Source organism: Bombina bombina, chromosome 6 (genome assembly GCF_027579735.1).
Source record: "Bombina bombina isolate aBomBom1 chromosome 6, aBomBom1.pri, whole genome shotgun sequence".
NCBI lineage: Eukaryota > Metazoa > Chordata > Amphibia > Anura > Bombinatoridae > Bombina > Bombina bombina.
The window spans coordinates 189,728,182-189,745,470 of NC_069504.1; positions in this window are offsets into that span (position 1 = coordinate 189,728,182).

The window sequence follows — 17,289 nt, forward strand, 5'->3', positions numbered from 1 at the left end:
GCCTTGGCTTCCCCTGTGATGTGAGCCTCTGTTGTCTGGACTGTAATGCGCCCTGTCTGTGCTCCTGCCCTAAACCACTGGGCCCAGCCACTTGTTCATCTTCAACAATGTGGCTGGGCCAACCCACCCCTTCCTCTTCCCCTTCCTCTCTAGTTCCTCTCCCCCTTCTTCTTTTCCCCCTCTCTCTCTCCTGTATAACCTGCTCCCTAACCTCCTCCATAACCTGCTCCCTAAACTGCTGAGTAACCTGCTGCGTAATAAGCTCTAAGAGCTCCGCACTGATCTCCTGCCTCGGCTCTCCCCTAGCCCTCCTTCCCGCCATACTTGTTCCAAATGTGAAAGATCCCAAATAAAAGGGGGTCAAAATAATGAACTAAAAGTAAAAAGTGCTGAAACTGTGAATGGTATTAATTAAAAAAAAATAGGGTAAGGGGTATTAATTACCAGACAAATGTATAAAAAAAAGGATTAAATGCGGGTATGTAAACAATAATTTGTTGTAAATCAAACAAATTCTAACTATGGGATGGTTATGGGATTAAAGGGAATGGGGTATGGAGTGTATGTGTGTGTATATAGTGTTACTGATATGAGAATGTATGTATTGAATGTGTTTGTGTGTAAAAGTGTTTATGTAATGTACAAAAAACAGCACTCACACACTCACCCAGACAAACTCTCACTCTCTCTCACTAACTAACTCTCACTCTCTCTCACTAACTCTCACTCACTAACTCACACTCACTAACTAATTAACTCTAACTCACTAACTAACTCTCACTGTCTGTCACTAACTAACTCTCACTCACTCTCTCTCACTAACTAACTCTCAATCTCTCTCACTAACTAACTCTTACTTACTTACTCTCTCTGTCTCTCACTAACTAACTCACTAACGCTCAAAAACCTTCAACGCCTAGACCTGCACCTATCTCGAAAAGCAATACAGTCAAGGAAGCCATGTTTCTAGCGTGCTTATATACCCTGTGTAAATGGTTAATGATGTACGGGTTTACAAAGTAAACAAGGGCCAGGTGTGCTTTAGTGAAGATTTGTGTGTGCAATGTGGAGTAGTTGTTTTAATTTGCGCATGCTCATATGGAGTTTGTAAATGCACATATGTATTTGTGGAATGTGTATAATACGATGATGTCATAGTGATCGTTTTACATAACATTCTCCTAATTTAGTATCCCAAAATCTAAATGCTGATTTCTGTTCTGATTCTGTTCGTATTGTATTTGTTAAGTGTTGTAAATGTTTATTTTTTTAATAATGTTTTCTAATCGGCAATGCGAATGTTTTGTTTGTGTATCGGTGTGCAATTCTTTTTTCATGTTGTTTTGTTCCGTGATGCAGATCGCAACGTATTTTCCGATTCCTCTTTTAGTGTAAATGGTATGTAGTATTAGTTGTAATGGATTGTGAATGTTGAATGCATATGTGCTATGTTGTGTGAGTGATTGTTGTTTGTACATTTGATCTGATTTGTGTTAGAGTGTTAGAAGTAAAAAAAAGTCTATTCTTCAGTTTGCATTGATCTCTATGGGAGAATCCATTACGTGTCTGTGATTACGCTTTGGAAATAAACACGGTACTCGTGTACTGCATAACAAGGTTCTTTTCAAATATAAAATAGACGATTTAAAGGAGTAATCCGGAAACCAGCAGGTAGATTAAAATGTCTTTTATTACAAATTCTTTTAAAACAATTTTGCAGCTTCAGCTCCAGTTACAGTCATCCTCAGGTAGGCTTTGTCACTAATGCTGACATGTTTCGGCTACTTCTGACGTAATCAGAGGAGGGGAGAAAGGCCCACCGGACACGGTCTGAAGAGGAAGGGCATCCCCTAGGACCGAGCTCCGGCAAACGAGCGTCAGAGATACTGTGAGTAACAGCTACTGTGCTTATGTTAAGATTTACACAAGAAAAGTGAAGTTTCTCAGTGCATGAACTGTAAAATTGTAACGGTAACCCCCTAAGAGTGAGATCTGTTAGGCACTGGACTGTGATGCATAGGGTTTATGGTGCTCAAGGTTCTTTTCAGACTTGTAATACCGACTTTATAAAAAGTGCACAATTAAAATAACGCACACGATATTTGCGAACAGCCATTACGCCATAACTTGTAATCTAGCTGCATGTGATGTAAGTAAAGAAAAACTGCGGAAAATGTCAGGTTCAAGTACCAGTCACAAAAGTGTATTTCATTTTTAATTTAAAATTCATGGCTTTATTTTTTAGCCTACAGAAGAAACAAGCAACTTAATGATTTTGACTTAAATTTGGTTAATCGGTAGGTACCTACATTTTGCTTTTGTAAAAATGTAATAAAAGTTTTTTTAGTTTGAAATGGACATTTTTTTTCCATAGAAAAGAAGATTAAACATTCAGGCTTAATTTCCATTTGTGTTGTTAATTGACATTTCAGAAATAAAATCAAAGCTGTGTCTATAACGAGCCTTTGGAGAAAGAATGCCTGCAAAAATATTTTTTTTGTTTGTTTATGTGGTTAAAAACGTTACTCTAAAGGCAACAAGACTTTTCTGCAGGTGGGAAAGGAACAATAACAATCCAGAAATGTATTTTCATTTGGTTTATTCCTATGTCAGCCAAGAAGTATGTAAGCTTTGCTATTGTTCTTGGCCAGTCCTCAGCACATTTAGGATCTCAGAAATGTGATAAAGGTTCCTGCCTGTCAGTTTCTTGCTTTTAACACCTGTCAGCATTGTTTTAAACTATGAACATAAATTTATTAGCTAAACAGAGGAGTATGACCAGTGGCATCACTAGGATTGTTGTCACCCGGTGTGGTATCTCATGGTGTCACCCCCTTTAATGTTTGGCTGTTTTTAGAGCTCAGTACGGCGCAAAATAACTGCCCATGAACTGAGAAAAGTCAAGCGTGCAGCTGCCAAGATGCCACTTGCCACCAGTTTGGCCATATTTCAGAGCTGCAACATCACTGGAGTGCCCAAAAGCACAAGGTGTGCAATACTCAGAGACATGGCCAAGGTAAGAAAGGCTGAAAGACGACCACCACTGAACAAGACACACAAGCTGAAACGTCAAGACTGGGCCAAGAAATATCTCAAGACTGATTTTTCTAAGGTTTTATGGACTGATGAAATGAGAGTGAGTCTTGATGGGCCAGATGGATGGGCCTGTGGCTGGATTGGTAAAGGGCAGAGAGCTCCAGTCTGACTCAGACGCCAGCAAGGTGGAGGTGGAGTACTGGTTTGGGCTGGTATCATCAAAGATGAGCTTGTGGGGCCTTTTCGGGTTGAGGATGGAGTCAAGCTCAACTCCCAGTCCTACTGCCAGTTTCTGGAAGACACCTTCTTCAAGCAGTGGTACAGGAAGAAGTCTGCATCCTTCAAGAAAAACATGATTTTCATGCAGGACAATGCTCCATCACACGCGTCCAAGTACTCAACAGCGTGGCTGGCAAGAAAGGGTATAAAAGAAGAAAATCTAATGACATGGCCTCCTTGTTCACCTGATCTGAACCCCATTGAGAACCTGTGGTCCATCATCAAATGTGAGATTTACAAGGAGGGAAAACAGTACACCTCTCTGAACAGTGTCTGGGAGGCTGTGGTTGCTGCTGCACGCAATGTTGATGGTGAACAGATCAAAACACTGACAGAATCCATGGATGGCAGGCTTTTGAGTGTCCTTGCAAAGAAAGGTGGCTATATTGGTCACTGATTTGTTTTTGTTTTGTTTTTGAATGTCAGAAATGTATATTTGTGAATGTTGAGATGTTATATTGGTTTCACTGGTAAAAATAAATAATTGAAATGGGTATATATTTGTTTTTTGTTAAGTTGCCTAATAATTATGCACAGTAATAGTCACCTGCACACACAGATATCCCCCTAAAATAGCTATAACTAAAAACAAACTAAAAACTACTTCCAAAACTATTCAGCTTTGATATTAATGAGTTTTTGGGTTCATTGAGAACATGGTTGTTGTTCAATAATAAAATTAATCCTCAAAAATACAACTTGCCTAATAATTCTGCACTCCCTGTATATATATATATATATATATATATATATATATATATATACAGCTACCTCTAGGTTTGTATACGACCTCCTCTGCAAAATACTGGTCCACCCACCATCTAATGCATTGTAGTATATGTTCAAACTAAGCAGGTGGAGTTGCCTAATGGATCATATGCATGGGTAGCAGTGCACAAGTGAGTTTTTAACTTACTTGTAATACTGGGTTGTCCCCCAATCCAGAACTCCAGAAGATGATCCTGAATCTACTGATTCCTGCTGTGCTGTCAGCAAGCTGTTGTCCTCTCAGTCTCCTGAGTCCTTTTGCTGTCTTAAAGTAAAGTCACTAGTCGCAATCACTAGTAGTAGTTCATTTCACTTCAAAGTTGCTCCCACTCACTTCCTCACGACTCTGTTTTAGTCTTGCAGATTGCTCCTCCCCCTACTAGCTTGTTCATCATCGGTCACGTTCCTCCTCCTGCCTGGTAGTTGTGGTGTCAGGTGACCAGTCTGAGGGGAGGGTGTGAGGTGATGGGAATGGGATGGTGGGGCCATGAGAGAGCCAGACATTAAAGTCCTGCCTACCTCCCTCATCTGGCCTGCTGGCTGCAGTACTGCCTTTAGCCTGAAGGTGTCACCCCCTGCCCCCTTATAATTATTATTGAGCCTGGACCAGACAGCAGAATGTGACCGGTGGGGTCTAGAGGGGGTCAGGCAGGGAGCGCAACTGGCTGCAGTGTGAGCTGATGGATGGGGTCACGGTGGGGCCATAGGGAAGCCAGAGGGCAGGCCAAGCCAGCACATGTGTAGCAGAGCATTAGGGGGGGCTCACTAGGATTGTTTTCACCCAGTGTGGTATCTCATGGTGTCACCCCCTTTAATGTTTGGTTGTTTTTAGAGCTCAGTACCACTAGGTATATACACAGCTACCTACCTCTAGCTCTGTACACTTTATAGATAGTAATGAGACAGCTCAGTACCACTAGGTATACACACAGCTACCTCTAGGTCTGTACACTTTATAGATAGTAATGAAACAGCTAAGTACCATTAGGTATATACAAAGCTACCTCTAGGTCTGTACACTTTTAAAGTGTACAGACCTAGAGGAACCTGTGTATACACCGAGTGGTACTGAGATCTCATTACTATCTATAGAGTGTACAGACCTAGAGGAACCTGTGTATATACTTAGTGATACTGAGCTCTCATTACTATCTATAAAGTGTACAGACCTAGAGGTAGGTAGCTGTGTATATACCTAGTGGTACTGAGCTCTCTCATTACTATCTATAAAGTGTACAGAGTCACACCTAGAGGTAGCTGTGTATATACCAAGTGGTACTTAGCTGTCTTATTACTATCTATAAAATGAATAAACCTAGAGGTAGCTGTGTATATACCTAGTGGAACTGAGTTCTAATTATTATCTATAAAGTGAGACTTTATAGATAGTAATAAGAGCTAATTACCACTAGGTATATATATATATACACATATATATATATATATATATATACACCGGTATATATATATATATATATATATATATATATATATATACAGCTACCTCTAGGTTTGTATACAACCTCCTCTGCAAAATACTGGTCCACCCACCATCTAATGCATTGTAGTATATGCTCAAACTAAGCAGGTGGGGTTGCCTAATGGACCATATGCGTGGGTAGCAGTGCACAAGTGAGTTTTTAACTTACTTGTAATACTGGGTTGTCCCCCAGTCCAGAACTCCAGAAGATGATCCTGAATCTACTGATTCCTGCTGTTCTGTCAGCAAGCTGTTGTCCTCTCAGTCTCTTTAGTCCTCTTGCTGTCTTCAAGTAAAGTCATTAGTCACAATCACTAGTAGTAGTTCATTTCACTTCAAAGTTGCTCCCACTCACTTCCTCACGACTCTGTTTTAGTCTTGCAGATTTCTCCTCCCCCTACTCGCCTGTTAATCACCCATCGCGTTCCTCCTCCTGCCTGGTAGTTGTGGTGTCAGGTGACCAGTCTGAGGGGAGGGTGTGAGGTGATGGGAATGGGATGGTGGGGCCATGAGGGAGCCAGACATTAAAGTCCTGCCTGCCTCCCTCATCTGGCCTGCTGGCTGCAGTACTGCCTTTAGCCTGAAGGTGTCACCCCCTGCCCCCTTATAATTATTATTGAGCCTGGACCAGACAGCAGAATGTGACCGGTGGGGTCTAGAGGGGGTCAGGCAGGGAGCGCAACTGGCTGCAGTGTGAGCTGATGGAAGCCAGAGGGCAGGCCAAGCCAGCACATGTGTTGCAGAGCATTAGGGGGGGGCGGGTGCATACCAGCGGTGCCGCGAACAATTTACTCCTGCACAAGTGCGCTATCAGACTAGTGCCTACACTTGATGGTGTCACCCAGGTGCGGTCCGCACCCCCTGCACCCCCCAGTGATGCCACTGAGCATGACATAAATGTAAATTAATTAGTTTAGCAAATAGTTAACCTGTAGATTGTGGAGGATGACATGTCATTGACTAACCTCACAGTGTGGAAAAGGACAACATATAATTCTCCTGGGGACCCCCTGCACTGAAGCAGGGAAATGAGACCGCAGTCTCCTTCCCATTGCCAGCTGATGTCAAAAGTCCCATGTTATGTAGGTTTGATAACAGGATTTTCTGGTTAGTAAATCTATGGTTGGGGTAGAATTAAAAAGTCTATAATTTCAGCCCCATATCATGTACATTGCCAAAGTACCCCTTATTTGAAAGGGGTGAATCATCCACCTATAAGATGCATGTAACAGTTGGAAAAATATCAATAGCCTGCAGCAACACTTAAAATTCTGGTTATCATGAAGGGGAGGGGATCCCGTATCTCTTCCAGTTTGTGCCAGAGGGACAAGGAACCCCTCATTTGAAAAGGAAGAATGTGCTCTTTCAAATGAGGGACATTAAAATGTTGATTCCCCAGCCCCACTAAAAAACAACTTATTTATTTTATGATTGATGGGAGCTTTTCAACAGTTTTTATCTCTCACTCTGATTTGGTTATGAGAGTTTACAGTAGGTTGTTTGCAATTATATTTGAATACGTTGTAAATTACAGATATCATGAAATATAAGATTATTTTATTATGTTCATGTTTGGTTTAAAGAAAATGGTTTGCTCATTCATTTATTAATATTTTCTTTATCTATTGTTCAAGGAAAAACTATGTCATGAAAACTAACATATATTTGAGAAATGTTGTAGGTGATTAATGTGTGACAGATGAAATGTATTATGCAATATGATGTCACTTGTAATTAAATTTATAATGTCACAAAAAAAATCTCACAGTGGTATGGAGTTTATCTATGTCACCAATTGTGACAAAGTGACTGATCAACTGGCTTGTTTACATTCTCATATTGTGCTCACAGATCACAGTTTTAATTGGAAAATTTCTTATGTGACTATGTTGTACTTAATGCATTTAATTTTGCATGATTTGCATAAATGTGACAGAAGCAGAGAATATATCAGAAACGGTAAACTTCCATTTTTTTCAAGAGCGTTAAAAATCATAAAAACAACTTTTAACTATATCTAAGTTGTATTTCGAATTTTATTAAGAAGCCGGACACCAGATCTCTATCATGTGAGTATATATTATTTACTCTGCACGTTTGTGTATATTAAGTGATTGTGAATCTTTCTACGTAGAACCATTGATGGTCTCTTTTGACCATTCTCGACTCCTCTTGTGTGGACCAGTGCCACCAATTATCCACACACTTAATATGTGTATGTCTGTATATATATATATATATATATATATATATATATATATATATATATATGTGTGTGTGTGTGTGTGTGCCACGAAATAGAGAGCACTCTCTGATAAGTTATTAAATCAACCACATTTAATGAAGTGTAGGTGGTTAATTTAATGACCAAAGAGTGCTCTCTATTTCGTGGCAAATATTAGTATATTTGAAGTACAATTTGACGCTATATTTTTGTGCAATGCATTTTTGGTAAAACTAAAAAATGTACTTAAAGGTTTACTTTTGCATGAATACATGAATAAGGGCTTATGCACATATTTTTATGTCTGTGAAATAATAAAAAAGAACTGGTTTTTAAGAAATTTCTGTGGACTAAGGATTTTGCTTTGGTCCTTTAAGTACAGCTATATTAAGTTTAGCGCATTTTCTCCTATCAGGAAATAAGATAAAAAATCTAAAATTCTACTTGTACCAACAGTTGCAGCAACATGTAAAACATAATTTATACTTATCTAATAAATTAATTTATTTCATGGCTGTGAGAGTCCATGATCCATTACTCATGGGAACTAACTTTCTCTGCCACTAGAAGGAGGCAAAGAGTCCCAACCCCTATTAGCTCTATAAAACCCCTTCTACCTAACCCATACCTTAGTTTAAAGTATAGCCAAGCAAGTGAGGTAAGAAAAATAAATAAAAACCATAAAAAGGAGCAGGGATAAAAGATGAAGAAAATAACTAACCCCAGAAAATTATAAATTATGTTGACTTTCATACAGGTAGTGAGAGTCCCTGATCCATTACTCATGGGAACTAATACCCAAGCTGTGGAGTCTTCCAGTAATAACAGAAAGGGAGAGATTTAAAAAAAAACATTTTTTTTCACTGATAAATTAATTCCACAACCTCAAATAAATATATTCTTTCTTATAATATATATATATATATATATATATATATATATATATATATATATAAAATATATATATAATATATATATATATATACTGTATATATTTATGTGTATATAAATATATATATTATATATATGTGTGTGTGTATATATATATATATATATATATATATATATACGCACACCTAAAATAAGCAAACAGGACAAAATCAAACTGAGACAACTGCCTGAAGAAACTTCCTTCCAAATGCTGCTTTAGAAGAGGCAAAAACCTCAAAATGGAGAAATTAGAAAATGAAAACAAAGAAAACCATATAGCTGCCTAGCAATTTTGATCAACTAAAGCCTCATTCTTGAAAGTCCAAAAAGTTGAAATAACCTAATACTAGAACAAATTTGTACAGTACAACAGTGGAACAGTTTTATTTGCATAATACAGTGTAAAACAGTATACAGATAATAATAAAATATATATATATAGATATCTCTGGTACAAATGCTCTGACACTCTTTAAGCTTAGTGTTAATACACTTTAAAAAACAGACTGTAGACTGGAAATGTTAAAAAAAAACCTCTGGCAGCCCTTTGCATGAGTACTCACCCCTTTCTAGCAACTAAATCCATGATTATATGCATCAAACTGGATGAATTACAGATACATAACACTACACTGCTTATCTATACTATAGTAGACCTTAGGAAATATGAAAAAGACCAGGAATGTGTGTGTGTGTGTGGGGAGGGGGTAATGTCCAGAGTGAGGGCAAAAAAGAAAATAGCAAAAAACACATTTTCTGTACTGAGCAAAAAATGCATAAAAACACACATAAAAAACACATACCCTACAAAACTAGAGAGTGCAAAATTAAACTGTTAGCTGCACAAAAATGCCAGCAGATATCTTAAAGGGCCAAACAACTATTACAGAAAGGTGTAAAAAAAAAGTCTCCACAGAGCTGCAAGAGAGTTAATAAAGCAATTCAGTATAGTTTGCAATGTTCTGAAACAGTAATAAATATACAAGAACCTGCAAAATAGGCAATAAAAGTGTGTCAAGGGGATAAATAGAGTGAGTTCCCTGGTTATGTTGTACCTGGCTGAGTACTTACAAATAGCCTCTGGGCAGTGTGTGTGCTAAGGTAAAGCACTTCCCCACAAAAACACCCCTCCACCATCTTACTAGGCACGCAGTTGCAGCAGTATCCAATAGAGAGTCCATCCAGTGCAGATATGGGTATTGTAGAGAAAATCTTGTAGGAAATACCAGAAGTCCCTTTGACATCTAAGGGTAGCCAGGGCAGAAATCCAATTGGAAACAACTTTACTGCTTGTTTAAGAGTGAGAAATCAATAGTGAAAAAGGGTGTGTGTACAAGCGCTAAGGTAATCCCCAAGCTGTATCCAAACAGAGATCCTAACCAACCTCCAAAAAATATGCACAAGTAGTAAGAAGTGAATACAGCGCCAACAAGAGGCCAAGGGATAAATATACTCACAGAGAGATAAAAGAAGATTATTTAATGAACCATGTTAAAAAGCATCAGTAATAAAAGACTATATATAAAAAATGTAAAAAGCACATATAAATAAAATTACAAATACAGGAATATCTTACAGAAGCGGCTCAAAGGGCCAAAGCTGATAATTACAATAAAAACAGAGGTAATAACAGGTGATCAGTGTGAGTGGTACACCAGAATAAGAGTGTATACTAATAAAACAGAATTAGCCTAAGTACAACTGTAGCAAGTGCATCAAGCAAAAAACTAATAAACAATAATACAAACAATAGTGTTCAAAATTAGTGTTACAAAAATAGTGTTCCAAAAAAATAGAAAAATGCACTGCAGTGCAAAAAAAGGGGGGTAGAAAAATAATTGTATAGATACAATCAAATAGTGAGTGAGTGCAAATGGATATAAAAATGCTAGCTACTTAATCCAGTGAGGTTAAGATATCATTAAATAAAATACACAATATGCAATAACATAAAAAATAAAATACACAATATGCAATAACATAAAAAATAAAATATAAAATATAATCCAAAAAAGTGTTCAAAAAGTTGATCAACAAATGTTAGTGAAGAACAAAAATAAGTCAATCAAAACAAAAAAATGGAAAAAATGGGTGATGAAAAGCAAGGTGAAAGTGAGGAAATTGATTCCTTCCAATGTTAGTTACTTTAACAGATCCAAATTCCTGAGTGTGGTTGCTGAAGTAGCTGATTGGATCCTAGCACCTGTCAGCTGCTCCTATGGTATCCTAAAAAGTGTCCCTGTAAAAAAAGAAATTCACAACATAGTGTATCCAATATGAGAATGAAGTAAAGATTAAAGTAATGCTTACCAATATGTCAACGCGTTTCTGCCCTCAAAAAAGGGCCTTTCTCAAGGAATCAATTTCCTCACTTTCACCTTGCTTTTCATCACCCATTCTTTCCATTTTTTTGTTTTGATTGACTTATTTTTGTTCTTCACTTACATTTGTTGATCAACTTTTTGAACACTTTTTTGGATTATATTTTATATTTTATTTTTTATGTTATTACATATTGTGTATTTTATTTTTTATGTTATTGCATATTGTGTATTTTATTTAATTATATCTTAACCTCACTGGATTAAGTAGCTAGCATTTTTATATCCATTTGCACTCACTCACTATTTGATTGTATCTATACAATTATTTTGCTACCCCCCTTTTTTTGCACTGCAGTGCATTTTTCTATTTTTTGGAACACTATTTTTGTAACACTAATTTTGAACACTATTGTTTGTATTATTGTTTATTAGTTTTTTGCTTGATGCACTTGCTACAGTTGTACTTAGGCTAATTCTGTTTTATTAGTATACACTCTTATTCTGGTGTACCACTCACACTGATCACCTGTTATTACCTCTGTTTTTATTGTAATTATCAGCTTTGGCCCTTTGAGCCGCTTCTGTAAGATATTCCTGTATTTGTAATTTTATTTATATGTGCTTTTTACATTTTTTATATATAGTCTTTTATTACTGATGCTTTTTAACATGGTTCATTAAATAATCTTCTTTTATCTCTCTGTGAGTATATTTATCCCTTGGCCTCTTGTTGGCGCTGTATTCACTTCTTACTACTTGAGAGTGAGAAATCAGCCAAACACTTCAAAAACTGCAGCCTTGAAAACATTTTCATGAAGCATAACATTTAGTCTAGAAATCCACTTGGCATATTGCAGGATGAATCTGCTTCTATCTATTAACAAACAAGCAGCAAACAGCCGAACAAGTACTGAAATAAATCAGCAGAGGTTATGGAAATAGGAGTATATTGTAGATCCATAAAGGGAGGCAATAGACAAGTCCCTGCGACCGATTATAGAAACTTTATGAAAAACATCAGGTGAAACAAAGAATCATAAACCATAACCCAAATACATCCCTCTGACAAGCACTGTACTCTGAGGGGAAACCGGGCCTCAATATAGACTGAAAACCCCTTTCTCTGAAGAATCAAATGCACATCTTCATTCTTCAACCACCTCCAGTCGAAGCAAAGTAAAGACTAAGGTATGTGTGAGGTGGGAGGGGTTTTAAGAAGCTCTTGGGCTTTGGGACTCTGTGAAAAGTTTAGTCCTGTGAGGAGAGGGAAAGAGGAGCTACACAGTGTTACAAGTGGAGGTGGGAGACAGACAAAGCTGGAGAGTTTTAGAGAGTTCTGTGTATCTTTTACTGTTCTTCTTTTACAAATAAAACAAAATGTTCTCAGCAGACCTCCTGCAGCTGCAGCTTTACTGAGTCAGGCATGTCAGTTTGTGACTGCCTGGCTGTAGGCAGTTAGTTAGGGAGTGAGGGGAAAACAATAGCTCAGTGATTAGAGTATAGTACATAGGTATACAAATTCAGTGAAACACCCTGCATTGTTTTTCCCATTTTTAGGAGAATTAACTGCGAAATAGGTAATGCATGTAATTTGCAAACTTTATCTACACTTAATGCTTTATTTAAATAGCCTACATTAATTTTGGTGTATAAAGTCCCTTTAAGCAAGTATTCTACCCACTTCACAAATGTTGAGTCTTGACAAAGGAGATAAAGTTTTTGAATTAGTTTGTTGTGTGGGATGGTGTCAAATGGTTTGCTGAAATGTAGATATGCTACATCATGTTCTTCACATAACTGGACAATTATGAAATATATTCCATTAAAATACCTGCATATAAAATATAAAGGAAAGACTTGTATAAAAAAAATATAACGCATGAGATTAATAAATATTTAGTGAATTTTAAAAACTAAGACACAATCAGGTAGATTATGAGTTATGCGCGCTATAGGGAATTTAACGAACGCAACAAAAGTTGCATTATTTCACCCTCTATAGCGCAGCCATTACAAGTTTTGAAACAGCTGGCTCCATACCGCACAAAAATACAAGCACTATTTTGACGGGTTCATGCATGCTTCCTCCATAGACATCAATGGGGAGAGCGGGTCAGAAAAAAAACTAACAACTGCGATCGCAGAATGAAAAGCTCCGTAACGCAACCCCATTGATGTCTATGGGGGAAAAAAGTTACATTTTAACCTAACACCCTAACATAAACCCTGAGTCTAAACACCAATAATCTGCTGCCCCGACATCGCTGATACCTAAATAAAGTTATGAACCACTAATCTGCCGCCCCCGACATTGCCGCCACCAAAATAAATCTATTAACCTCTAATCTGCCACTCCCGATATCGCCACCACTATACTTACTTTATTAACTCCTCTTCCCTCGCACCCTAATATCACTCACACTATAATAAATCTATTAATCCCTATTCCGCCGTTCCCCGACATCTCCACCACTAAATAAAGTTATTAACCCCTGGCCTCTCACATCACTTCCTCTAAATAAACATATTAAGCCCTAAACTGCCAGCCCTCCACATTGCAACAACCTAAAATAAACTATTAACCCCTTAACCTAACCCTAATGGTAACCCTAAACCTAACATCCCCTAACTTTAACATAATTAAAGTTACAATTATTAACTAAATAATACCTATTTACTAACTAAATACATACTTACTAGTGAAATAAAACCTAAGATAGCTACAATATAACTAATAGTTATATTGTAGCTAGCTTAGGTTTTAATTTTTATTTCACAGGTAAGTTTGTATTTATTTTAACTAGGCAGACTAGTTAGTAAATAGTTATTAACTATTTACTAACTACCTAGTTAAAATAAATACAAACTTACCTGTGAAATAAAACCTAAGCTGCCTTACACTAAAACCTAACATTACAAAAAAAAAAACTACCATTACAAAAAATAACAAACAAAATGATCCAAAACAATAAAAATTATTCCTATTATAATACCCTTTAAAAAAATAAAATAACCCACCACGAAATAAAAAACCCTTATCTATAATAAACTACCAATGGCCTTTTGTGGGCCCTTAAAAGGGACTTTTGTAGAGCATTACCCTAAAGATATCAGCTCTTTTTCTACAAAAGAAAAACAAACACCCCCTAGCAGTATACAAACCCCCACCACCCAAACCCACAAAATAAAAATAAAGTAAAACCTAATCTACCCATTGCTCTGAAAATGGCATTAGTATGGGCATTGCCCTTAAAAGGGCATTCAGCTCTTTTTCTGCTCATTAAAAATAAAAAATGGCTATTCTAAAAAGAAAAACCCACCCCAAAACGAAAAAAAAAAACATTAAACAAAATAACAAATTATTCAAAATAATAACAATTATTCCTTTTCTAATACCCATTTAAAGAAAAACCCACCCCAAAGTAAAAAACCTAATCTTTAATAAACTACAAATAGCCCTTAAAAGGGCCTTTTGTAGGGCATTGCCCTATGTTAAACAGCTCTTTTACCTGAAAAAAAAATACAAAGACCCACTAACATTACAAAACCCCACCCCGCAAACCCACGAAATAAAAAAAATAATCTACCCATTACCTTGAAAAAGGGCATTTGTATGGGCATTTCCCTTAAAAGGGAATTTAGTTCTTTTGCATTGCCCTGAAAAGGGCATTTAGCTCTTTAAAGAAAAGCCCAAACCCTAAACTAAAAAAAAAATAAACCTACCCAAAACACCTTAACAAAACCTAACACTAACCCTTTTTTAGGTACTCACAGTTGCTGAAGTCCTGCTTGAAGGATCTTCATCCCGGCAGCATCTTCATCCAGGTGGCTCCATCTTCATCCATTATGGGACCGACATCTTCTTTATCCCTGCAGAGGTGGAGCGTCAATGCGCAGAGGTGGAGGTCCAGGCCGAAGTCCGGGAAGAGGTTCAAGGCAGGGTTCCATCGATCCGATGTGGACGTCCTCTTCATGTGATCGTCCGCTGCACACTGAGGATTGAAATGCAAGGTATTCGAATCAGCCAATAGAAAAAGAGCTGCTTCAATCCTACTGGCTGATTTGAACAGCCAATAGGATTTTAGCAGCCCTAATTCCTATTGGCTGATTCAAAATTTTCAGCCAATAGAAATGCAATGGTACCCCCATTATAAAAGGATTACCTTGCATTTCAATCCTTAGTGTGCGGCGAACGATTGCATGAAGAGGACCTCCACATCGGATCGATGGACCTCCACCTTGGACCTTAGCCTGGACCTCCACCACTGCGCATCGACTGCTCTGCTGCCGCAGGGATAAAGAAGATGCCGAACCCACAATGGATGAAGATGGAGTTACCTGGATGAAGAACTCTTGCTGCCTGGATGTCTGGACGTCAGGAACTGTAAGTGGATCTTTGGCGGTTAGTGTTAGAATTTTTAAAACTTTTTTGGGTGTTTTTTTTGTTAGTTTAAGGTTTGGGCTTTTCTTAAAAGAGCTAAGAGACCATACACATGCCCTTTTCCGGGCAATGGGTAGCTTAGGTTTTTGTGAGATTTTATTTTTTTTATTCCGGGTGGTGGGTTTTACTGTTGGGGGGTCTTTGCATTTTTTTTACAGGTAAAAGAGCTGTTTAACTTAGGGCAATGCCCTACAAAAGGCCCTTTTAAGGGTTATTGGTAGTTTATTTGGGTGGGCTTTTTTATTTTTATAGGGCTATTATATAAGGTGTAATTCTTTTTTATTTTTTATAATTTCGTTTGTTATTTTTAGTAATTTAGTGTTTGTCATTTTTTGTAATTTAGTCTTTTTTATTTTTTGTATTTAGATACTTTGTAATTTTTATAGTAGTGTCAGGATTTTTTTAATGTGTATTTTAGTGTGTTTTTTTAATTAGTAGTTAGTTTAATTTTAGTTTAATAGTTATATTAGTTTAATTGTTAGTTTAAACTTAGTTTTTTTAATTTGACAGGTAAGTTTTAATTTAATTTCAGATAGGGAAATTGTAATTTTAATATAAAGTTAGGGGGGCATTAGATTTAGGGGTTACTAGTTTAGTTTATTGTGATGTGGGGGGCTTTTGGTTTAGGGGTTAGTAGTTTAAGGGCTATTGGTAGTTTATTTGGGTGGGCTTTTTTATTTTCATAGGGCTATTAGATTAGGTGTAATTCTTTTTTATTTTTTATAATTTCGTTTGTTATTTTTAGTAATTTAGTGTTTGTCATTTTTTGTAATTTAGTCTTTTTTATTTTTTTGTAATTAGATACTTTGCTATTTTTATAGTAGTGTTAGGATTTTTTTGTGTGTATTTTAGTTTTTTTTTAAATTGGTAGTTAGTTTAATTTTAGTTTAATAGTTATATTAGTTTAATTGTTAGTTTAAACTTAGTTTTTTTAATTTGACAGGTAAGGTTTAATTTAATTTCAGATAGGGAAATTGTAATTTTAATATAAAGTTAGGGGGGCATTTGGTTTAGGGGTTACTAGTTTAATTTTGTTTATTGTGATGTGGGGGGCTTTCGGTTTAGGGGTTAGTAGTTTAGATTAGTTTATTTCAATGTGGGGGCATTCGGTTTAGGGGTTAATAGGTTTATTGTAGTGACGGCGGTGTCTGGGAGTGGCAGAATAGGGGTTAATAACTTTAGTATAGTGGGGGCGATGTGGGCGGACGGCAGATTAGGAGTTAATAATATTTAAATAGTGTTTGCAATGCGAGAGGGTGGCGGTTTAGGGGTTAATAACTTTATTATAGTGGTGACGATGTCGGGGAGCAGTGGAATAGGGGTTAATATATTTTATTAGTGGCGGCAATGTCGGGAGCGGCAGATTAGGGGTTAATAACTTTAATTTTGTGTTTTGCAATGCTGGAGGGCCTCGGTTTAGGGGTTAATAGGTAGTTTATCAGTGTTAGTGTACTCTGTAACACTTTAGTTATGAGTTTTATGTAACAGTTTTGTTGCGTAAAACTCATAACTACTCCTCTCAGATTGCTGAACAGAATATTGTCGGTATAGGCTGCAATGCAAGCTTTTCAGCTTTACCGCAAAACTCGTAATGGTTGCGCTATGGCAGTCCCATGAAAAAACTTAATTGTTACGTGTGCGGGATTGGCGTTGCGTTAGAGGCTAAAAGGCTTGCGGTACTGTTATACTGACAAGACTTGTAATGGTTGCAGTGCTGTTTTAATGCTAAAATGGCAATTTTTTCAGCGTTAAAACCTGAACGCAAAACTTGTAGTCTAGGTGTACGGCAGTTTAAATTGTATCATTT